The sequence below is a fragment of the Sminthopsis crassicaudata genome, chromosome 3 (genome assembly GCF_048593235.1).
Source record: "Sminthopsis crassicaudata isolate SCR6 chromosome 3, ASM4859323v1, whole genome shotgun sequence".
Lineage (NCBI taxonomy): Eukaryota > Metazoa > Chordata > Mammalia > Dasyuromorphia > Dasyuridae > Sminthopsis > Sminthopsis crassicaudata.
In genome coordinates, this window is record NC_133619.1 from 262,335,735 (window position 1) to 262,361,472 (window position 25,738).

General features: G+C 32.7%; 1 protein-coding gene across 1 annotated transcript in view; it reads left to right on the top strand.

Moving 5' to 3' along the window:
- The first annotated feature begins 4,616 nt into the window (after window positions 1-4,616).
- DYRK1A (dual specificity tyrosine phosphorylation regulated kinase 1A) overlaps window positions 4,617-25,738 on the top strand; it is a 288,823-nt gene continuing 267,701 nt past the window's right edge. Inside the window, exons 1-2 of the mRNA XM_074300646.1 lie at window positions 4,617-4,804; window positions 9,790-10,901. The gene's annotated coding sequence lies outside the window, so the exon portion shown is untranslated. The remainder of the gene's footprint in view (window positions 4,805-9,789; window positions 10,902-25,738) is intronic.

Consider the following 25,738-nt stretch of genomic DNA (forward strand, 5'->3'; position numbering starts at 1 on the left):
ACCAAGATCATCAAGAGGTATTAAGTGGTGAGGATCAGGTCTGGAATGGGACATAAGCCAATTTTCTTATGTCTTTAGCAATTTCCTTTACTACCTGTCCATTATTATTAATTTTCACACAGAAAGAATTTAATTTCTCTCAAACTCTAGCTTCTTTGTCCAACAAGTAGTCTAAATCAATCAATCTATGCTGGATTACTGCTTCTTTAGTTTGAATAGCTTGGTCTGCTAACAAATCCAATGCCTTTGTTGTCTGGTTAATAATTATTTTGACCATAGCCTGAAGACTAATGAGCCTATTCAGCATACAAATTGGGACCCTCAACTTGGGCCATCTATCACCCCAACCATTTATGTCCCCAGTAATTAGAGTAGCTAATGCTTTACAAATAAAAATGACCATCAGGAAAGTCAGCAATAGAAATGCTAAAAGAAACAGATAGACATATGTAGCTAGCAACAGGTAGATGACTAGACAAAGTACGCATTATTTAGGATATAATAACTACATATTTTCAGATAGGAAACTGCAATACCTTACATCCTTGAGTTGTGCTCATATCTTCTACTAAACACTTGTTTTGATTATAGAAATTTGCTTTAAGAGGAAAAAACAGGAACATGATTATGATCAAAAACTTGTCCTTCAGGCTTCAGCCTCAGAGTACATAACATGACAGGATAAAGCATTCTTATTTTAGTTTGACTTTAGGTAATTTAATGCAGTAACAGTCCCACCTTGTAGCCATATTCAGCAATAAGGTTGGGTTCTTATTCAAAGGAATACCATTGGGAAACTGAGTCAGAACTTAAACAGATGCCAAAGTTGTCTTCCCAATTCTTGCCCAGGTACTATTGTCTATCTGTAACAATTCAGGATTATGTTCCTCTCAGTAGTTTGTGACATATTAGTTTAGGTGGTGGATTACTGGCTTGATTATCCATCAGACAATCATAACTGAATTCAGAACTCCAAATAATATCAGCTGCAGTCCTAAGAGATTTTATCTCAAATAAGCAAGTCTCATTAAACAAAGCTTCAGGTGAATTTTGCTTTCAAGGAACACATATCCTAAAAAGTACTGACTATAATCTTACATTGAGAAAGTTCACAGCTAGATGGGTTTTAAACATTACACAAATCATTACTTTAAGATGCTCAATAACCAATCTATATCAAAACATGTTCAAGTATTAACCTTGTTCAAAGGAACCAAGACATAAACCACTGTTCTTAGAATCTCCCTAAACAATGCTAACAACTTTAAAATGATTCAGTACAGCCACTTAAAACTCATGTTAGAATATACTTTCCTAATTTCATATTGAAGAAGCCTATCAGAATTAACATGAATAATTTATCCTAAAAAATGTTAATTCAACTTTGTCCAATTGAGAAATCTCTATAAAATTTTCTGGAAAATATAAATAACAAGTACAATATCAATATTGTTAAGATTCCTTTAAGCACAATTAATCTCCCCTCCCACCAAAACATTCTTAATTGCAAAGTCAATTTTAGAAGTTATAAAAATTGTCCTTAAGGGTCCATTCTTGAGGCTATTTCACAGGTCCTTTAAGCCTGGTGTTCTCAGCCACCAGGCTTTAGTTTTAGTCATCTACAATGTCTGTTAAAATCCTTTCCATTCCAGGACTTAGTAACTAAGCACCCATTCCCTTGAAATGGTAAGCTCTAAAGGTGTTTCCTGGGCCAGCAATCCTTGTTTCCTGAGGACTAAAAGGTATGACAACTTTGTTTCAATAGAGGGTATTTTCCTTTCTTCTCTCAAATAAGAGTAAACCAAACAGCATCTCATATGCTGAAAGTCCCAGATCAGATCTGGGGACAGTTCCAATTTCTTTAACAAAGCAGTAGGCAAACATTTGGTCCAAGGCAATTTTAGTCTGTTAAATCAGTTTAGTAATCAGATTCTGATTCATTCTTTCTACATTCCCTGATGAGGGCAGATGCCTCCGTATATGGAATTACCACTCAAATTTACAACCCCTCCCAATTATTTCTTATAAAACACCAGAAGTCAAATGTTCCTTTATCAGAATCAATAGTCTCTACCAATCTATACTACGTAGAATTTGTTCCAATGTTATTCCACTAACCCCTCTTAAATCAGCAGAGCCCAGGGGAAAACTTTCACTCATCCTATCAATGCTATATATCTACTATATCTGTTTCCCCACTTGTGTCATTTTATTAAAACCTAACTTGGATATTTTGGAACAAAGTTCCCTCCCTCTGGAGGGACATCTCAATACTTTCTTTTTTATCTTTAGACATATTATTTACTTTTCTGATAGTTTTGTTTTACAAATTGGCATATCCCTACATGCCAAATTTTCTTGCTTTTACTTTTTTGTTAAAAGGAGAAACCAAGAGAAATCTTAAGATTCAGAATATAGGTAATATCTAAATAACTTTGGACCATATTTCACAAAGTTTATACCACATATCCAGCAGGGTTGACATATTAAAGAACAGCTCATACGATTTTTTAAAAACTTAAAATCATATCAGATATAGATTTAAAATTTCTAGTAGCAACATTTCAGTAATAATGCACACATATTTCTAAAATCTTATACCAGAATAAACAAATTAAAAATTTTAGCGTGCACTAGTTAATAATAATCTCATACAGTTTCAGAATTAGAATTACAATTTAAACACACAGCCCCAAAATTTAGAAAACTACCCTTTCTAGTTCATTTAGGATTTTAAGAAGTTGGCGGATTTTAGGACTCTGGGAGAAGAGGGTTGGAGAAATTTGGACCTAGATGCCCAGCAGGTCTCTGACCCAGTAATTAGCCCACCCTATGCCAGAAATGCCAGGGGGTCATGTCGAAGATGTTGGGCACCAGTACAAATCCCAGAAGAATCCAGGACTGGTAGGGACACCTGCCAGTTCTAGTTTATTTCCACTACATGTGATAGTTGCTTTTGGTTTTAGATAAAAAAAAATTTTTATTTATTAAAAAAAATCCTTTTGTTCCTTTTGATTTTGTGAATTTTTAGCACAAAAGTATATCGTGTTTTGTCAAGGACCATTTTTCTACATATTTTCAGATGATCATGTTTTGGATATATTTGTTTTTAATACGGTTAATTATGATGATTTCTTTTCCTAATGTTGAACCAACTTCCATCTCCAGGGTAAATCCTACTTTATCATAATAAATAGTTTTTTGGATAAAGTGTCTTAGTCTTATTTGACAAGATTTTGATTTAAATTTTTTGAATCCATGCTCTTAAGTGTCGTTATTTATTGGCCTTTGTAGTTTTCTGTGTTTTGTCTTTCCTTGGTTTAAATATTACGACTATATTTGTATAATAAAATAGTCCAGTAATGTGCCCTCTTTCTCAATTTTTGAAAATTGTGAATTATGAATAGTAATTATTCTTTACAAGTTTGATAGTATTCTCCTCTGACCACATCAGGACTGAGAGTTTTATTTTGTTAGTAGTTCCTTTACAGCTATCTTTATTTCCCCTTTTGTTTTTCTTTCTTAGTGGAAACTGACAGAAGACATTTGAAGTTAGCTGTCACAATTGTATTACTATCTGTCTTTTTGCTGCTCGGCTGACGTTTTAGCATTTTAAATGTTTCATTTTATTACTAATATAGTTTATCGTCTGGGGTTGTATATCGATGTTGTAGTCCCTACAGAATGGAAACATCTTTTGCTTAATGCCTGACACATAGTAGGTCCTTAATAAATGTTTATTGATTGTTTGATCCATTCCTTTCTGGGTAACATACTTTATCTTGTTTATTCTGTTTTGTTTATGGTTCTTTTTGCTTTGTCAGCACAGTTGGAGCACCTGTTTTTTTGGATTCATGTCATAATAGTGAAGTTTTCTTCCCATTCCCAGTTTATATGTTTGTTTTTTAACTTGTAGGCAACAGATTGTGGGTTTGGTTTTCTTATCCTGTCTCTTTTTTGTTTTGTTGGATAGTTTAATACACATTTAAAGTTATGAGAGTGAGGTTATCTTTGTTTCTAATTTTTTAAAGTAATTATGTTTTTTCTGCCTGACAATACAATATTATGTTTCTTCAGTTACTTTGACTTAAACTTTATTTATGTTGACTCTATTTTCACTGATTCTATTCCCCTCCCCTCTAATCCTTTCCTCCTAATTCCTTCTCCTAGGGTTTTTACCTATTAGTTCCTTTTTCTTTTCTGCTTTTATCTGGTAAAAATATGTTTTTTCTGGTGTTGTAATGTAGTCCGCAAATGGATTCACTTGTAAGTAGGGCATTGCCAGACTGGTCACAGTGCTTCAAATTTGTTTCTTTTCTTTCTTTCTTTCTTTTTTTTTTTTTTAATTTTTTAAATTTTATAATTATAAAATTTTTTTTGACAGTATATATGCACGAGTAATTTTTTTATAACATTATCCCTTGTATTCATTTTTCCAAATTATCCCCTCTTTCCCTCTACTCTCTCCCCTAGATGACAGACAATCCCATACATTTTACATGTGTTACAGTATAACCTAGATACAATATATGTGTGTAAATACCATTTTCTTGTTGCATATTAAGTATTAGATTCCAAAGGTATAAGTAACCTGGGTAGATAGACAGTAGTGCTAACAATTTACATTCACTTCCCAGTGTTCCTTCTCTGAGTGTAGCTGTTTCTGTCCATCACTGATCAACTGGAAGTGAGCTGGATCTTCTTTATGTTGAAGATATCCACTTCCATCAGAATATATCTTCATACAGCATTGAAGTGTACAGCGGTCTTCTGGTTCTATTCATTTCACTCAGCATCAGTTGATGTAAGTCTCTCCAAGCCTCTCTGTATTCCTCCTGCTGGTCATTTCTTACAGAGCAATAATATTCCATAACCTTCATATACCATAATTTACCCAACCATTCTCCAATTGATGGACATCCATTCATCTTCCAGTTTCTAGCCACTACAAAAAGAGCTGCCACAAACATTTTGGCACATACAGGTCCCTTTCCCCTCTTTAGTATTTCTTTGGGATATAAGCCCAATAGCAGCAATGCTGCATCAAAGGGTATGCACAGTTTGATAACTTTTTGGGCATAGTTCCAAATTGCTCTCCAGAATGGTTGGATTCTTTCACAACTCCACCAACAATGTATTAGTGTCCCAGTTTTCCCACATCCCCTCCAACATTCTATTTGTTTTTGTCATCTTAGCCAATCTGACAGGTGTGTAGTGGTATCTCAGAGTTGTCTTAATTTGCATTTCTCTGATCAGTAGTGATTTGGAACACTCATATGAGTGGATCTAATTTCAATTTCATCATCTGAGAATTGTCTGTTCATATCCTTTGATCATTTATCAATTGGAGAATGGTTTGATTTCTTATAAATTAGGGTCAGTTCTCTATATATTTTGGAAATGAGACCTTTATCAGAACCTTTAAATGTAAAAAATATTTTCCCAATTTGTTACTTCCCTTCTAATCTTGTTTGCATTAGTATTGTTTGTACAGAAACTTTTTAGTTTGATGTAATCAAAATCTTCTGTTTTGTGATCAATAATGATCTCTAGTACTCCTCTGGTCATAAATTCCTTCCTCCTCCACAGGTCTGAGAGGTAGACTATTCTCTGTTTCTCTAATCTATTTATAATCTCATTCTTTTTGCCTAAATCATGGACCCATTTTGATCTTGTCTTGGTATATGGTGTTAAGTGTGGATCCATATCTAATTTCTGCCATACTAATTTCCAGTTTTCCCAACAGTTTTTTTCAAATAATGAATTTTTATCCCTAATGTTGGTATTTTTGTGTTTGTCAAAGACTAGATTGCTATAGATGTACCCTTTTTTGTCCTTTGTACCTAATCTGTTCCGCTGATCGACTGGTCTATTTCTTAGCCAATACCAAATGGTTTTGGTGACTGCTGCTATATAATATAGCTTTAGATCAGGTACACCTAGACCACCTTCATCTGTTCAAGTCTGTTTCTATCTTTGTTACCTTTACCCAACTGCCTTCACCCCTGTCTTCTTGTATCTATATCAAAAACAGTTTATTGCCTGTTTCTTTAGGGTAGTTAGATGAATAGAGCACTGAACATTTTCTCTTCATGACTTCGAATCTGACCTTAGACACTTAACTGGCTTTAGAGCCCTGGGCAAGTCACTTAGCCCTGTTTGCCTCAGTTTCCTTATCTGTAAAATTAGCCAGAAAAGGAATTGGCAAGTGACTTTGACAAGAAACCCCCAAATAGGGTCACAAGAAGTCAGGCGTGACTTAAAATGACTGAACAATAACAGTGATTTCTTTGCTGTCACTCTGTTAGTACTGTCCTTGGCCCATACATTTGTTCACTACTGCTTCTTACTTTTTCTGGAATAATAAGAAACAAATAATCTCTTCAGTTGTGGTTTTCTTTCTTATAATATTTCAAATGCTTCTTTATTATTGAATATCCACTTTTTTTTTTCCATGTGTGATTAAGCTTGAATTTATGGGCTATATCACTGTAGTTGTATCCTAAATGCCATTACTTTTTAGAGAATATAATTCCTTTTCTTCTTATATTTTCTTTTGATTGTAGTTAGACTTGTGTTATTCAGATTTCCTTTCCTTTGTATTTGAAGGTCTCCATCTTGATTATTTATAGAACTTGTTTCTGAATCGAATTATAAATTTTACCATTGTGTATCTTGGCGTTTGTTACATTGAGTTTTGTTTTGTTTTGTTTTGTTTTTTTCTTCTGTAGGCAATCTGTGAACTATTTGAATTTTTATTTCATTTTCTGTGTTCAGAAGTTTAGGCAATTGTATTATGTCGTTCATTATGGTATTAAGGTTTTTTTTGTTCTTTCATGTTCTGGGAGACCTATAATCTTTAAGTTATCTCTACCCATCCTTTCTTTGAAGTTAATTTATTTTGTTTATATAGTGAGCAGGTTGTCCTTCATGTCTGGTTTTTTTTTTTTTTTCATTCCCATTCTATTGTTTTCTTTTTGTTTCTTTAATGAGACTTGCCATCGCAAATTCTCAGTTTTCTTTTCTGCAAAATATTTTCCCTGTACTTGCCATAATTCTCATTTTTCTTTTGAACCACTTAGAAAGAACATGTTGTAATTCTGTGTTCTCATATTTCATCAAATTCTCTCTCTTATCAAATATTGGATTACCTTCCTTTGTTTTTAAAGTATTCATAGATACCCCAGTTAGTCCACTTGATCTAGGGACCACATTTCCTGTGTTTTCTCCTTCCTGAGATCTTCTCTTCTCCCCCCCAGGCAATTAGGGTTAAGTGACTTGCTCAGGGTCACACAGCTAGGAAGTGTTAAATATCTGAGGCCAGATTTGAAGTTGGGTCCTCTTGATTTCAGGACTGGTGCTCTATCTACTGTACCACCTAGCTGCCCCTGAGATCTTTAGTAATTTCATGTTTTTTGTGTAATTTTTCCCTTACTCATTTTCTGATTCTTTCCCCTCAGATTACGGTTTCCTCAAGGACTGAAAAGCTTTGTCTAGAATCTGGTTTTATGATCTTTTGGAGTTCTTGCACAGCCTTATGAACCTCTGGAACATTCCCATTTAGAGTTCCTATAGTTTTCAAGTTTCTGGCTTCTGTGGAGCCTCTTTCAAAGTATTCCAAAGGTTTCAAGCTTAAATAATAGTTTTTGCTGCCTTTCTTGGTGTGATTTCAGTATTAGCTTCTGTTTTTGAAGTTCTGGGAAAGAACTTCTGTTACTCATTGGTTTCTTTTATCATTGTTTTTATGTGGAAAAATATTTCCTCAAGTGTATATGAGAGCTAAATTTTGCTACAACTTGTTCTAGTGTTTAAAGTAAGCTGAGTTAAAAGCTTTTATATTTGTTGAAAGCTTTTTTTCTGTTTTCTTTTTTCTCTTTTTTAGTAGGCAGTTGAGGTTAAGTGACTTGTCCAGGGTCATAAAATAAATGATAAGTGTCTGAGGTTGGATTTGATTTCAGACCTCTTGACTTCAGGCCTTGTGCTTTATTCAGTGGTCCATCTACCTTGAAGGATTTAAAAAATATGTTCACTTTCAGATTATTCACAAAGTATAAAATGAGTCAGAATGAATTTAAATTGTTCCAGGAAGAATTTTTTAGGTGTTATGGTCTAAGGGTTGAGAGACAAGAGGTTTTCTATGGAGTTTTTTTTCCAGCAGATTGAAATCCTAGATCTCCTAACTGGAAATCTTTCATATTTCTCCCTAGTTTTTCAGTTTTCTGACTTTTTAGTCTTTCTTGATTTATTCTGGGTACTTCATTATGGACCTTTCACATCTGAACATTTTTACAGCTTGACAATCCTACCACTAAGTGGTATGAATTTTATCTACTAGATTTTCTTGCCATATAGACTGCTTTAGATCTTTTCCTAAAAGACCAGTTTTCACTGAGATTTGATTGACTTAGGTGACTTAAGTCCTGTTCCTTGTTGCTTAAGGATGCTATTAATAAAGAAAAGGAAACAAAAAGAAAATCTGCTCAAGTAAAATAATTTCTTTTTATATTTGAAAGATGTCCTATAGTTCTGACCATATAGGCTTCTGTAATTGAGATGAAGAGATTCATTTTTACTGGAGCCAAGTATATGTTTGTTGAATATAGTTTCCAAACTATGGTGAAGTAAGCCTATTTGTAAGATATTTGAGTAACTTGCTTCATTGCAATCAGGAGAACTAAAGGACTAGTTTGTGTTAGGCCTGGTTTATTACATTAAATAACAATCCTTACATATTTGCCCCCTTTTCCACTTAGGTGCAACCAGTATTGTTTCAAGATCTTCATGCATCTTCCTTAGCCTATTGATATACCATCTCTTAAACTTTATAACTATATCAGTACAACTATATAAATTTCTTATAATTGCAAAAATAATCTTATTGAGTTAACCTTCTGGCGATGTTAGTATATTACTCAAGAATGATTCAAGGGTTCCCTATTCCTTAAAATAAACTACAAATTCCTTAATATGACATTTGAGGCTTTCCATAATCTGATTCATAATCTGATTCCAGTTTACCTGTTCAACCTTATTTCACATTTCTTTTCTCACATTCTCCATTCCACCTAATTAGAATTTAAAGAATAATTAACTTATCATTTGTTAAGAATATTAAGTATTCCTTATATTCTTTTAAAATTTCTGGCATTTTGAAAACTTTATATTCCTTCAAGGTTTTAGGTCAAGTGCCTGTTCTCCTTTGAGGCTTTTTGATCCCTCCATCCATCTATCCCTTCCCTTTCCCCCTTAATTCTCTCCTTTTTTCTCATTTCTCAAATTACCTTTGTATGTTTATCTCTATGGGACATAGCCAAGATGGTGGAGAGTAGACAGGATGTTGCCTGAGCTTTCCACAGCTTCCTTCAGAATCAACACTAGATCAAACTTCTGAATGGATTTTGTAGTGACAAAACTCACAAGTATTTGGAGTACAATAATTTTCCAGCTTAAGATATCTTGGAAGTACTTCAGGAAAGGTTTGTCTCAATTGGGCGGGAGAGGGGGATGCAAGGGGACATAGGGTTGGGGGCTGGAGTGGCGTGATACAAGTGGGAGGCCTGCTGTGGGGGGCTCTTAGTGTTGGTTACTCTCTCAGAAGGCCAGATCAGCAGACCAGCTGTGAGAATTCCAATCCAATCACAGGAGGCAAATTGTGAGCCCTTGAATTCCCAGAGTAATAGGTGGGACTTGGCCAGGCTACTCAATGCAATGGGAAAGCCCCAGCATAGTAAATGAGAGGCTCCTGTTACTTTGCAGAGTAAGTTTGGGACAATCTTTCTTGTGCCCTAGGAACACACCTCAACCTTTAAAAATGAGCAAAAAAAGCAAAAACAGTTCTAGAGAACTACTCTGGAGGACTACTATGGAGATAGGGAAGACCAGAACATAAACCCAGAAGAAAACGGCAAAGGCAAAATACCTTCAGATGAAACCTTAAAGGGAGATATGAACTGGTCTCCAGTACAAAAAGCTGACTTGGAAAAATTCAAAAGGGATCTTAAAGGAGAGAGAAAAGGAAAATGGGAAAAGAAATGAGAACTTTGGAGGAGTTATGAAAGTTTTTTGGGAAAAGCCAACATCTTTGAAAAGGAAGGTCAGAAATTGACTGAAGAAAACAACTCCTTAAAAAATAGAATTGGCAAAGTGAAAAAAAATCCACTGAACAAATTAGCCCTTTTAAAAGTATAGTTGGCCAAATACAAAAGGAAGTAAAAAAGCTAACTAATATAATAATTCACTGAAAATTAGAATTGGACTAATGGAAGTGAATGAGAAATCAAGAATCAGTCAAGCTAACTTTAAAAAATGGAAAAAAAAAAAAAAAGAAAAAAGAAAAAGAGAATGTAAAATATCTCATTGGAAAAAAACTACTGACCAGGAAAAATACATTCAAGAGAGAGAATGTAAGAATTATTGACTGCCTGAAAGTCACTATGAAAAAAAAAAGAGCCTAAAAAATATCTTTTAAGCAATCAAGGAAAAACTGCTCTGATATCTTAGAACCAGAGGGTAAAATAGTCATTGAAAGAATTCACTGATCACCTCCTGAAAGAGATCCCAAAATGAAAACTCCCAGGAATATTATAGCTAAATTCCAGAACTGTCAGATCAAGGAGAAAATGCTGCAAGCAACCAGAAAGAAACAGTTCAAATATCAAGGAACCACAATCAAGATTACCTAAGATCTAGTAGATTCCACATTAGAGGATTGGAGGGCCTGGAAGGCAAAGGAGCTTAATCTACAAGCAAAAAGCAAAATCAACTACCCAGCAAAATAAATCATCTTTCAGGGGGAAAAGATGGACATTCAGTGAAAAAGGACATTTTCACTTATTTCTGATGAAAAAACTAGAGCTGAACAGAATATTTGATCTCCAAACAAAGACTGAAGCATAAAAAAGGTAAATGGAAGGGGGAAAAATGTTTTTTAAAGATTAACATATTTACATCCCTAGATGGAAAGAAAGTGTATGTAACTCTTGAGAACTGTATCTTTGTCAGGGTAGTTAGAAGGGGTATACTTAGAAGGTGCATTTAATAAGTTGACTTTAATGTGATGATTAAAAAAAAGAAATTAAGGGTTAGAAAGGGATTGTCCTGAAAGAAGAGGAAAGAGGAGGTAAAATGGAGGTTAAAATGAGGTAAAATGAAGAGGCACAAAATTATAGTTGAAGGAAAAAAGGGAAGAGGCTAAGAGCATTGTTTGTCTCACCAGATTTGGCTCAAGAGGAAATAACATACATACTTAGTTTGGAATAGAAATTTGTCTCCCCTTATAGGATAGAAGGAGGGGGAAGAAGACTAGAAAGGGATAGGCTAATAGAAGGGAAGGCATAAGTAAAAGGGAAAAGGAATAAGAAGGGGGTGCTGAAAAAAAGGGAGGAGAAATTGAGGAAGATGATGGTTATAGGCAATATGTTTATTATCCCTATCTAAGGGATAAAGTTATATATTAATTGTAATTGGAAGTTTTTATTGGGATCTGGACCAGACTTATATTGCAAGTCCAGACTACCACACAAAAAAAGGCTAACAAAAATTTTACTCACCAACATAAATATAGTTACTCTGGATTTGTTCCCTTGTTATATATTATAAAACTAAAAAGTTTTAATTTGGATTCAGTGAATTTGTTTTCAAAATTTTATTTAATAGTTTGAAACTTTTTCCAGTGTGAAACAGATTTCCTTTGTAATCCCATCTACTTGATTTAAGCACTTAAAAACCTTCTGAGAGAGAAGTCTGAAGTTTTATGGGTCTTACAAAAGGGATCTGTGATGTACAAAAATTAAGAACTCCTTTGTCAAACTGATTTCACCCAAAAAAGCTAGTTAAAACAATAATTTTAGCAAAGTAGCAGGATATAAAATAGACTCATTTAAATCATTAGTCTATCTATCAACCCATCCATCTATCCATCTAGCAAAACCCTGTAAGAAGAGATAGTTGATACTAAGAGACTCCCTGTTTAAAATACCTCTAGGCAGTATAAAATACCTGGGAATGTACCTACCAAGAACTATATACTATATATATATATATATATATATATATATACTAGGAACTATAGGTTAGTTATGAAATACTTTTTCACACAAATAAAGCCAGATTTAAATAAATTACTGGAGAAAATTAATTCTTCATGACTAAGTGGAATCAATATGATAAAAATGATGTTTCTTCCTAAACTAATCTACTAATTCTGTACCATTCCAATTATCAAAAATTATTTTATTTAGTTAGAAGAAAAGGTAATAATTTCTTTGGAAAAATTAAAGAGCAAGAATGTCAAAAGAATTAAGAAGAAAATTTTAAAGGAAGGAGATTTAGCAGTGTTAGCTCTTAAATTATAAGGCAATTATTACCAAAATTCTCTGTTAGTGGCTAAAAAATAGAAGGATAACCAAAATAAGAGGAAAGCAGAACATCGGGGTCAGGGGAGAATTTATGTGGAAAATTTCTTGGATAAAGGTCTCATATCTCAAATATATGAATTACTTTGTCAAATTTATAAGACTTATGTGTCATTCCCCCAATTGATAAGTTGACAAAAAATATGAATAGGTAGTTTCTGGAGAAAGAAATTTTATACACACACACACACCACACACACACACACACACACACACACACACACACACACACACACACACACAGTGAGTGTGTCATGTAAAATGGTCTGTCATTATTGATTAGAAAAATGCAGAAATTGCTTTGATATCTCACAATTATCAGATTGGCTAAAATGATAGAAGGTGAGAAATGACAACACTACTGGAATATTTCTGGGTCAGAGAGTATACACAGTTTTATAACTGTTTGGATGTAATTGCTCTCCAAAATGTTTGAATCAATTCACAGTTCCACCAAGGGTACATTAGTAACCCATTTTTCTACAAACTCACCAACATTTGATTCTTCACTCTTAACAATTTTTCCATTAATGCCTCTTATGTATTTGCTAATTTGCTTCTTAACTCTTTCAACTCAATTTTGTTTTTTAGGGTCATCCCATCATAATTCAACTTCAGTCCTCCTTTGAATACTCTTTAAAACTCTACCCTGATAGAGATAATATTTTAAAGAATTACAAATACCTATTTTCCCATGTAGGAATTAAACCTTTTTAAATTTTGTTTAACCTTGTTAATTCACTTGCAATTAGTCTTTCAATTAGTTTTTATGTTTCTCCTGATTATTTTAAATCAAATTACTGTTCAGTTCTGTCTGTTTTTTTCCTCAGAAATATCAGAAAAAAATTTTTTTTTAACAAAAATTTAAATTTTATGAGATTACATTTACAATTAATTTCAAGTTAAAATTAATTACATGGTTATCACAAAAGTCCTTTGAATATCTGCATTTCATAGGGAATATACTAAAACCAGTATCTGTAATGCTTTTCTTTGACAACTCTGTTAACATAAAAGGTTATAAATAATAATATAAATAATAACTTATTTTCTCAAACTCAAGTGCAACTGGACAACCATTCTGTAGTCTACATAAAATGCATAGGGTGCCATGTTTTGTGTGGTGATTTTACAAAAAGAAACAATAGCCTGCTACTAAGTTGGAAAGAAGTATAAAGAAAATGATAGGTCTACAAAGTACAAGCATATTATCCAGTTATGTTATCATAAAATGAGACATCGATATTTTCTGTAAATCAAGGGGGGGTGTGAAGCATCACTGGAATTTTAATAGTTAATTAGGATTATCTAAATACTTAAATTATAAAAGTGGTATAGATAATTCTATGAAATAATGAACATAATTACATATCATCAACTCCTGTAGTCCAGTAATGCCCCCTAAAGCCACAGTCCAACATATTTTTAAAGAGACATAATATAGGCATTTAAATCAAATAATTGATTTTTATCTCAGACTAAATTCATTCATTCAAGTACAATAAATTTAGGTTTTCAGTTTTATAACCATCAATTAATAACAAAACTTTAGGTGCAGTTTCACATGTTCTCCTATACTTTCAGTCCAATTCCCAGAGTAATAAAGTCTTTGTGCCCTCCATTTTCTTTTTATAAGCAACTACAATATACATTGTTTATAGAGTATTTCACTTCATGATAAACTATTAATATATACTGTAGATGAATATCATATTAAAATTCAGTCCAATGACTATAAAATCTGAAAATCTTTTTTAATTCATTAAACAATTTTTTTTTTTTTTTCCCTTTTGCAAGATTGTATTCTGTCTTATTGAGTAGGTTACTTTTTCAAACCCAGTTTTTCACTCTTTGGAGTATCATATTTCATGACCTTTGGATTTTTATTGTAGAAAATGTTAAATCTTGTTTTCATGACTATAGCTCCACAATATTTTAATTATTTCTACTTGCTTGTAATAGTTTTTTATTGACTTGGAAATTTTGAAAGTTAATTATAATCCTATGAATTTTCATCTTGCAATATCTTTTAAGTGGTGATTGATGGATTTTTTCAATGCCTATTTTATCCTGTACTTCTAGATCTAAGGACTGCTTTCCCTACAAACAAACAAATAAACAAATAAATACATATTCTTTGCTAAGGCAATTGGAATTAAGTGACTTGCCCAGGGTCACACAGCAAGGAAGTGTTAAGTGTCTGAGGCCAGATAAGAATACAGGTCCTGATTTCAGGGCTGGTTCTCTGCACTACCTAGCTGTCCCTCTTTTTTAATTTATTAAAGTAAAATTTCTACGCTTTCTTTGAAATGAATTCTCCTTTCCTGGTCATTTGTTTTTCTAATAAGATATTTCACCTTCTCTTCTATTTTCTATTCTTTTGATTTTTTCATTATTTTTTGTTATCTTATGATGCCATTAGTTTCCTTTTGCCCATAATATTTAAGGAGTTACTTTCTTTCATAAGTTTTTGGATATTTTCATAGTTGTTTGTCTTTTGTTTGATTATAAACTCTCATTTCATAGATCTGACAAGAAAACTTCTTTCTTATATCACCCTTTATTTCTATATCCAGTACCCATTTTGAGTTTATCGTGACATATGGTATGAGATGTTAATCAATGCCTACATTCTGCCAAACTGCTTTCTAGCTTTCCTAACAGTTTTTGTTGCATAGTGGAATCCTTGCCTCGATATCTAGGATCTTTGGATTTATCAAACATTGTGTTACTATGCTCATTTGCTTCTGTATATTGGGTACCTAATCTATTCCACTAATTAATCTCTTTTGTCTGGCACCAAGTTGTTTTGATTATTACCACTTTGTAGTATAGTTTGAGATAAAGTACTACTAGGCTCCCTTCCTTCAAATTTTTTTTTTAAAAATTGATTTCCTTTTGATATGTTTGACCTTTCTTCCCCTTCAAATAAATTTTGTTTTAATTCTTTCTAGTTCTTATTCTATAAAATACATACTTGATAGTTTGATTGATATGACACTGAATAAGTAAACTAATTTAGATAGTGTTGTCATTTTTATTATGTTTTCTCAGTCTGCCAGTAAACAAGTCATATTACTCCAATTTAGACTTGTCCTGATTTGTGTGAAGAGTGTTTTGTAATTGTATTCATATAATTCTTGTGGGTGTCTTGACAGGCAGTAAGTACTATCTGCAGTTATTACAGGTGTAATTTCTCTCTCTTCTTGGTGGGTTTTGTGGATAATATATAGAAGTGTTAGTATTTTGTGTGAGTTTTTTGCATTCTGCAATTTTTGCTAAAGTTTTGACTATTTTGTTTGGCTCTCTAAGGTTCTCTTAAGTTAAACCATCATATTATCTCCAAGGACTGATAGTTTATTTCTCATTGCTTATTCTTATTCCTTCAATTTTTTTTGGTCTTCTTGCTGTGGCATCTCTAATGTGATATTGAGTAAACATGGTAATAATGGACATCCTTGCTTCACATCTGTTCCTCATTAGAAAGAATTCTAATGTATCCTCCTTACAGATAATTGCTCTTTATTTTAGATAGATAGATACTATTAATCATTTTAAGAAAAGCTTTATACTTGATCCTTCCCAGGTTTTTAATAGGAATGAATGTTGTATTTTGTCAAAAAATTTTTTCCTATACCTATTGAGATAATCATGATTTTTGTTGTTTTTGTTACTGTTAATGGTAACATTCTTATAGTTTTGTTAATAATGAACCATCCTTGCATTCCTGATTTAAATCCCACCTAGTTATAGTATATGATCTTCATCATATATTATTTAGTCTCCTTGATTACATCTTATTTAAAACTTTTGCATCAGTATTCTTTAGGGAACTTCATCTATACTTTTCTTTCTTAGTTTTTTCTCCCCGGTTTAGGTATCAAAAATATATTTGTGTCATAAGGAATTCAATAGTATTCCTTCTATATTTACATTTTTTTTTTTTCAGTTTATGTAGTTTTGAGATTAAATTTTCTTGAAATGTTTCGCAGAATTCACTATTTGTAAATCCATTTGGTCCTGGGAATTTTTCTTAGGCAGCTCATTTATGGCATGTTCAAATTTCTTTTTTTAAGATAGCTTTATTTAAATATTATTCTTTTTCTGTTAATCTGGGGAATCTGGGGAATTTTTATTCTTGTAAATGATAATTCATTTGATTGAGATTATCAGTTATATTGGCATTTAGTAGGGCAGAATGGCTTCCAGCAACTATATTTTAATTGTGTCTGCATTGGTTGTGCATTTACCTTTTTTATTTTTTGCACTAATTAGGGTTTTTTTTTTAATCATCCAGTGACTTATCTATTTATTCTTCTAAATAAAACCATTTTCCAGTTTTATTTATTAGATTCAATATTTTTTTTCCTTTCAGTTTTATTATCCCTTATTTAATTTTCAGGATTTCTATTTTTGTATGTAAATGAAAATTTCAAGCTAATTTTCTTTTTTCTAGTTTTTTAGTTGCATAACCAATTTGTTAATCTGTTTTTTCTCTTTTATTTAGGTAAGCATGTAGAAACATACATTTTCCCTATCATATTTTGTCAGATTTTTCTATTCAGCACCAACATTTTCATGAGCAGTGTTTGAATTTTTTTCTATTTTCACTGTATTTTCTCTTTGATCTGTCATTTTTTGACTTCAGTGTTCCTAGGAGTTTTCATTTTAGATTTCCTTAGATATCTAGTGGATTTTTTTGATCACTTTGCCTTTCTAAAAAATCTGGATGATTTTGCTTTATAATTTCTTGAAATAGAGTATCTGTATTTTTTCATGGTGTTCAGTTATTCTAATAATTGTCAAATTATCTGTTTTCCAGATTAGTTTTTATGTGAAATATTTCACCCTTTTTTTTTTTTTTTCTTCAGTCTTTTGATTTTGTTTTTATTATGGTGTCTCAAAAAGTCATTAGCTTCCACTTGACCAATTCTAATTTTTAAGGAATTATTTCCTTCAGTATTCTTTTGTTGTTTTTTCATTATTTGGCCAACTTTGATTTTTAGGGTGTTATTTTCTTCAGCATATTTTTATGACATTCTAATCAAGTTGTTAATTTTCTTTCCAAAATCTTTTATCCATAGCTCTCATTTACTTTCTTAGTTTTTCCTCACTTTTTTGCTATCTTAAAAATCTCTTTTACTTTTCCAGAAGTTCGTGTTGGGGTTGTTTCTTATCTGCGTTTTTATTTGAGGCTTTGCTTTTAGATATTTACAAGATATTATGTAATGAGTTTCTACCTTGTGGTTTCCTGTTATTATACAAGCTTTTTGTGCACAGGTTCTTTTGTTATTGTTTGATTATTTTTCTAGCTCGCATATTGAGTTTAAACTTAATATTAGAATTGGGCTTTGCTTACTTACTTGATGGTGGATGAAGGAAGAGTTGGATTACTGGACTGAACTTCAGATGTCCCATTGCTGCTTTCATAGGTATGTCTAAAAGTATGTATGTTTTCTGTGGCTCCAAAGTGGCATGATTCAGAGAAAGGCCAGATCACTGCTTTTCCTGTCTGAGCTCTGCTTCTCTTCTCCCCTTCTTCCCTCCCTCCCAGTAGACCCTCTGTTCCTTTTTGATCTTAACAATTCCCTGCTACCCTGGAATTGTGACCAGGAGCTTTGTAATGGATGATAGGTCTGCCAAATGGCATCTGATTCTGTGTCCTATACTAGCATAGGGATCCCTTAGAGTCGCTTTTTAACTAGATATTCAATCTTCTCATACTTTGTGAGCATTGGGAAGTTCAAGTCTTGCTGATGCTGCTGCTGTTGCTGTTGCTGCCACCGCCACCACTGCTCTGGTTTTGACATTGCATTCCATGCTGCTTTCCCCTTCTTGTCTTCTCAGCCAGCCCCCACCCCTTCAGATCTGCCTGTCTGCCTTTTAAGCTGTCCAAGACTAGGAAAATGACTGGGACTTATTGTTGGTGCTTTGTTCAGAATTCAATTATAGATGCATTTTAAAAATTGTTATACAGGAGTTTGTTGGGAGAATTCAGCAAGAATGCTGTTCTTCTATATTATCTAAATTAGGCAGGGCTTATAGGGGCTTCTGAGCTTTGGATTTTCCTTTTAAAAAGCTCATAACAGCCAGTTCATTGCTGGATTGTCTTTTTCTTGTTTAATTGAAGATATTAAGATTTGGGGGGGGGGGAGTCAGAAGAGGATATTTGTTTCTTATCAGTTAGGAACACATCATTACATTGCTTTTTTTCCACTCCACTTGTTCCTTTCTCATTTTCTCTTGGACATTTGTAGTTATTTGTTTTTCAGAAGTCTAACTCTGCTTTGTGTTTTTTTTTTTTTTTTTTTTTTTTTTTTTTTTTTTTTAATCAGAAGTGCTATTCCAGTAAAGGAATGTCCATAGGACTATACTCAGATTTTTAGGATTAAGTTTTTGGAATATTAGATCTCCTCTGGTCTTTATTAAAAACTGTCAGGTCTTGTGTGATTGTTTCATTTCTTTTGTTCTTGAATTTTGTAGACTGGTAGTTGTTTTTTGTTTGTTTTTTTATGTGGGAAACTGGATTTTGACTGACATTCTTGGGAGTTCTTTGAGGAGGTGACTGGTAGATTTCTTTCTGTTGACATGCTGCTTTCTGTTTTTTATTGATCTTGGCAGTTTTCATTTATGATTTTTTTGAAATGTGATGTCCAGGCTGTTTTAAATTTTTTTTAAAAAGTCGTGTTCATCAGGAAATTAAATGATTCTTAAGACTTTCCTCCTTGTATTGATATAGACTATTTCCCCCCATTTTTCAGTCCTTATTTTGTTTTACTATTTCTTCCTGTGTCATGGATTTTTGTTGGCATTTAGTTTTCAACTTGTTTCTTACTTGGAAAAGATTTATTCTGTTTTAGGGTGTTTTTCTTTTAATTCTTTGCTTTGGAGCTTTTATATAATTTTAAATCCTAAGTGTTCACGTAACTCTTAAAAAAAGAGGGGGGCTTTCCCCCCTCTTTTGTGTCTTTACTTGTTGGTAGGGAATTACTGTTTCTTTTTGGGGATCTATATAATATTTTTTTATTGGGTGGTGTTATCTATCCATTTTTACTGCCTGAATTGGTGATTTATTTATTTTCTGCCAAGGCCAGGTTTTGATGGGTTGGTTGAATATATTTGCTCTTCATTTAGGTCTCATGGGTTCCTGTGATTACCTTTATATTTTGAGGTTCGTTCTTCCAGGATCTTTGAAGTTCACATTCATTAGATACAAATTGTCCTCTGTGTTGTTTCCTGACAGTGCAAATCATCTTGAAGGTTCTTGGCAAGTAGGATGTCTGATTCTAATGCTACTGCTATACTGCACTGGTCATTGGTAATTCCCTGGGATTTCCTAAGTAATCAATATGGTATAACAGGTGGATTATTTTTTGAGTTTTCTTGGGTATTGTATTCTTTTCTTCTGAAAGCAAGAGCTAAGTTTAGCAAGCTTTATATCTGTTTATTGTTTTCTCTAAGGGATCTATGGGTTGTTTTGTCTACATTCCTCTTGGCTTTGCTGGCAGTCAGGTTTTTAGCTGACTTGTGCATTTCTAGTGGTGAAAGAAATCACTTCATGTAAGTTCTCATTGGATTGATCATTAATTAGGTCTCCTGTGAATTTTAATGTTATACTGGATTAAAAACATTAGGGAATTGTGTGATCATCTGTTCATGCAACTATCTTGACTGAATATTTTTGAGGGTTTTTTTTTTTAAGCCCTTTATTTTTCAAAATATGCATGGGCAATTCTTCAACATTAGCCCTTGCAAGATTTTGTGTTCCAATTTTCCCTCCCTTCCCCTGTGCCCTCCCCTAGATGGCAAGTAGTCCTATTTATGTTAAACATGATAGAAATATATGTTAAATCTAATATATGCATACATATTTATATAATTATTATGCTGCACAAAAAAAAATCAAACCAGTTTTTTTAAAAAGAAGCAAAATAAAATATAAGGAAACAATAACAAAAAGAGTGAAAATGCTATATTGTGAATCACATTGAGTTCCCACAGTCATCTCTCTGGGTGTAGATGTCTCTCTTTATCACTGAACAGTTGGAACTGGTTTGAATCATCTCATTGCTAAAGAGAGCGATGTCCATCAGAATTGATCATTGTATAATCTTGTTGCCATGTATAATGATCTCCTAGTTCTACTCATTTCATTTACATCAGTTCATGTAGGTCTCTCTCAGACTCTCAGAAATCATTCTGTTGATCATTTCTTAAAGAACAATAATATTCCATAGCATTCATATACCATAATTTATTCAGTCATTCTCCAATTGATGGATATTCTTTCAGTTTCCAGTTTCTTGCCACTACAAAAAAGGCCGCTATATTTTTGCATATGTGGGTCCCTTTCCCTCCTTTAAGATCTCTTTGGGATATAACCCCAGTAGAAACATTGCTAGACCAAAGGGTATGCAGTTTTATAACTTTTTGGGCATAATTCCAGATTGCTCTCCAGAATGGTTGGATTCTTTCACAACAATGCATCAGTGTCCCAGTTTTCCCACATCCCCTCCAACATTGCTCATTATTGTTTCCTGTCATTTTAGCCAATCTGAGAGGTGTGTAGTAGTATCTCAAAGTTGTCTTAATTTGCATTTCTCTGATCAATAGTGATTTGGAACACCTTTTCATATGACTAGAAATAGTTTCAATTTCTTCATCTGAAAATTGTCTGTTCATATCCTTTCACCATTTATCAATTAGAGAATGGCTTGAATTCTTATAAATTTGAGTCAATTCTTTATATATTTTAAATATTTTCCCAGTTTATGGCTTCCCTTCTAATCTTGTCTGCATTAGTTTTGTTTGTACAAAAACTTTTTAACTTAGTGTAATCAAAATTATCTATCTATTTTGTGATTGATAATGAGCTCTAGTTCTTCTTGGTCATAAATTCCTTCCTCCCCCACAGAACAGGGAGGTTAACTATTCTATGCTCTTTTAATTTGGTTATAATATCATTTTTTATGTCTAAATCATGAACCCATTTCGATCTTATCTTGGTATATGGTGTTAGGTGTGGGTCAATGCCTAGTTTCTGCCATACTAGTTTACAATTTTCCCAGCAGTTTTTGGTCAATAGTGAGTTTTTATCCCCAAAGCTGGGGTCTTTGGGTTTGTCAAACACTATATTGCTATAGTTATTGACTATTTAGTCCTATGAACCTAATCTATTCCACTGATCTACTTTTCTGTATTTTAGCCAATATCAAATAGTTTTGATGACCACTGCTTTATAATACAGTTTTAGATCTGGTATAGTTAGGCCATCTTCATTTGCATTTTTTTCCCCAATAATTTCCTTGAAATTCTTGATCTTTTATTCTTCCAGATGAATTTTGTTGTTACTTTTCTAGTTCAGCAAAATAATTTCTTGGGAGTCTGATTGGTGTAGTACTAAATAAATAGAGAAGTTTAGGTAGTATTGGCATCTTTATTGTATGTACTCGACCTATCCAAGAGCGCTTGATAATTTTCCAGTTGTTTACATCTGACTTTATTTGTGTGGAAAGTGTTTTGTAGTTTGCTCATATAGTTTCTGACTTTCCTCATGTCTTCTTTTGAGTTACTGAAATTCTGCTTTGAACAGCACCTTCTCTGATGGGGGCATAGCTGTCCTGTGTGGATGTCTTTCATGTCACACAATCAATTCCAGAGTCCTTAAGAAAGACCTTGAGATTAATCTTATGTATCTCTTTTTCTGATCCTCATGTGAGCCCTGTATGAGTTTTCCATAAAACAGTCATTTTGGCAAGCCTAATTTGACATTTGAAAAATATGGGAGAGTTTCTTTGGGTGTCCTTATCTTTCTTTTGGAAATATTCAGTCTGCTAATTACCATATTAAATATTTAATTGGGATTTTAATTCGTGTCAAGTTAAGTCATGAAGCATTTATTAAGCACTGTGATCACAAAGAAAGGCAAAAACACATTCTTGTCCTTAAGGAACTTACATTCCAGTGTGGGAGATATTTTCATAATAAGATAGATAAAAAGAAATAATACTGAGAATATGCATTCTGAGACTAGGATATAAGAGGTGAAGGTAGGGGAATGACTGCAAAAACCCTGTAGTTTTAAGCTGAGACCTGAAGGCAAGTACAAAACCAAGGGGTAGAGATGAAAATAGTATATTCCTAATTTGGGATTGGGGGAGAAGAAATGGATAATGCGAAAGATGAGAGGACATAGCATATAGTGTTTAAAGGAACTGCATATGAACCATTGTTCCTTGGAGTGTATAGCCTGTGAAGGACATTGAGTTTTGGAAAAGGTAAAAATGATCTAGGTTATGAAAAGCTATAAATGCCAAAAAAAAAAAAAAAGTCATTTGTGTTTGATTTGGGAAGTGATAAGGAGATCATTTGGTAGGGGTGTGACAAACTTAGACCTACATGTCAGAAAAATTACTTCAGTATCTGGATGGAGAATATATTAGAATAGGAAGAAACTTAAGTCAGGGAGATTACTTAGAAGGTTATGGCAATAGTACAGGTGAAAGGTAATGAGGACATGAACCAGGGTTATGGTTGAGAAATTGGAGAAAGACATATATGTAAGACTGTGAAGATAGAAAGCATGGGTTAGACTATATAGCATTTTTCTGGTCCTTCTAAACTTGAATGCTAACTTCACTTTAAATATATTTATCTTTTAGTTCATATATTTATATTTTTCTGTACTTATTACCAATGCAAAGGAATAAGTCTTTTTTTTTTTTGATACAGTCCTACTGGAAAGAAAGAAGGACTTTAGGCATTTAGACCCTTCTTTGCTCACTTTTTTTATGAATTGTGTATGTCATATAACCATACTGGGTCTATTTTTCCCCCCCCTTTCTTTTGCTTTCAAATTCAATTTTATTTTCAGTTCCAAATTCTCTTTCCCTTTTTTCTTCCACCTATTGAGAAGACAAGAAAAATAAAACCCATTATAAAAACTATATAAGCAAGAAAATGAATTTCTGCATTAGTTGTGTGTTCCACTTGTATTCCCCCAGAAGAAAAAGAAGAAAATATGCTTCACTCTGCCCTCTTGAGTCCATCACAGTTCTGGAGATGGATAGTATGTTTCATCATAAGTCCTTTGGAATTGTGTTTGTCATTGTCTTAATAGGATACTAAATCTTTCAGAGCTGATTATCTTTATAATATTTTTGTTACTGTATAAGTATTCTGATTTTGTTCATTTTATTCTGCATCAGGTCATGTAAGTTTTCCCAGATTTTTCTGAAACTATTGCTGTCATCATTCCTTATAGTACATACAGTACTGTCAGGTTTCATAAATTTGTCAGCCATTTCCTAATTGATGGTCAGTACTTCAGTTTCTCATTGTTTCCTATCCGGAAAAGAGCTATTATTATTATTATTTTTTTTTTTTTGCATATAGGTTATTTTCTTTTTTCTTTGATCTCTTTGGGTATAGGGTTTTTAGTGTCTAAGGTTTTAAGAATGAGGAGCTAGACTCCATGATCGATCTCTAAGCTTCTTGGCCACATTAAATCCTATTCTCCTGAATTGTTTGCCCTTTTGTTTTATTTTGGCTGGGTTGGTGAAAAGAGGTAGTCTCTGTTTATATTTGCTATATTATTCTCTTATCTATGTTTCCTTTTATGTACCTTCACTTTCAGTTACTTTAATCTTTTATCTTCTTATCTATGTTTTCTTTCATGTAATTTCCCATGAACTTGAGATGTGGAAGTGTTTTGTATTATTATAGCTAGTTGGAGGAGAGATAGGACTGGGAAGGATGGGAATAATTTGACTGATCTTATCCCTTAATCATTGAACTTGAAATTTTAAAAAGAAAATGTATAAGCATCACCTTCCATAGAATCAAAAGATTGTCAGGTAGAAAGAACTATATATATCTAGATAAATCTACATCTAAATAATCTACATCTAAATAAACAATTAAGTGCTTGCAACTTAACAGCTGTCATGTTTAGCTCTGTGAAATATATTCTATGAATGAATAATCCCTACTCATAAGGAGCTCATATTCTAGTAGGAGAATTCAACACTTTTCAATTTACAGATGATGAAACCTATAGAAGTTGAGTAACTTTTTTGATATCATACAGCTAATTAGTGGCCTCAACTTAAGCCTGTCACTCTTGTCTACTATGGTGACTTAGAAATAGTGTCATGTGTTTCTTGTAAACATAAGAAGACCTGTCAACCTTGCTTTGAGATGCCATCTGTTCTGTCCTTTCCTGACCCAACCCAAAGAAGTAATACAGTTTAGATTATAATATTACCACTGATTATTGAGTTAGTTTAATTATTTCTAGTTAATGTGAATTATTTTTTAGATTATTGTTATTAATATTTGTTTTGGGTGTTTGCATAATTCCTTAAACATCCATTTTAGAAGAAAGTATGGGAAACTAGTAAATTATGTAATAAATGGTATAGGTATCTGAATTGGAATAGTTTTTTTATACTTTTAAAAAATGTGTTTCTGGTCTTTACATATAACATTCTAGTTCCTGTTACTACTTTACTTCACTTTCTAACCCTTTAACCTATTGTTGTCAAGGAATACCTTGATATTTGTATAATATAATTTTCTCTGATAGTGTATTTATTTAGTTTGGTTGCTGTTACCACTGATTTATGGTACTTTTGTCTTTCCTCCTGATTCTTTACTTGGTTTTTGCAGTGAGAATATGAACATATCTATGTGCATACATTAATTTGTTTGGGAACATTTCATGGATTTTATATGATATTTTTTCATTAATGCATTCTTAGTTTTCAATCATCCTTTTGAGGTATTTATTTGTTTTGCATATATCTTGTGTTATTTTTCATTCTGAGCTTTGGTAGCTTGTATTCTTCATGGCTTAGTTGTAAATTTATTAGAGTAGATTTTGGGGAACATCAAGTGTTATTGCTATGTAGAATTTCACATAATTTCCAATTTGTCCAGCTACTTTTACATTATGTTGAGCATGTAAATTAGATGTCTTGTTGGAACTTGATAGTCTTTTACTTTGGATATGATAGACCATGTCTTTATTTGAGGTTAGCAAAATTATGACACTTCTATATTGTCTTTCCTGTTAGTCCTTTTTGACCCTTTAGTTAAAGTTCCTTGTTAAAATTCTAATATATAAGGAAACATTTTTTCTATTACATTTTTTCAAAATACTTTGCCTTTTATCTTCATGCAAGTAATTACCCCCTACTTTTCCTCTTTCAACCTATCCTTGTAAGAAGAAAAAGAATTAAACAAAAACATTTGATATAACAACTGTACCTGATAATGTATTTAATTAGCTTATGAGAAGGAAGTCTGTCTTTTTTCTTTTTTTC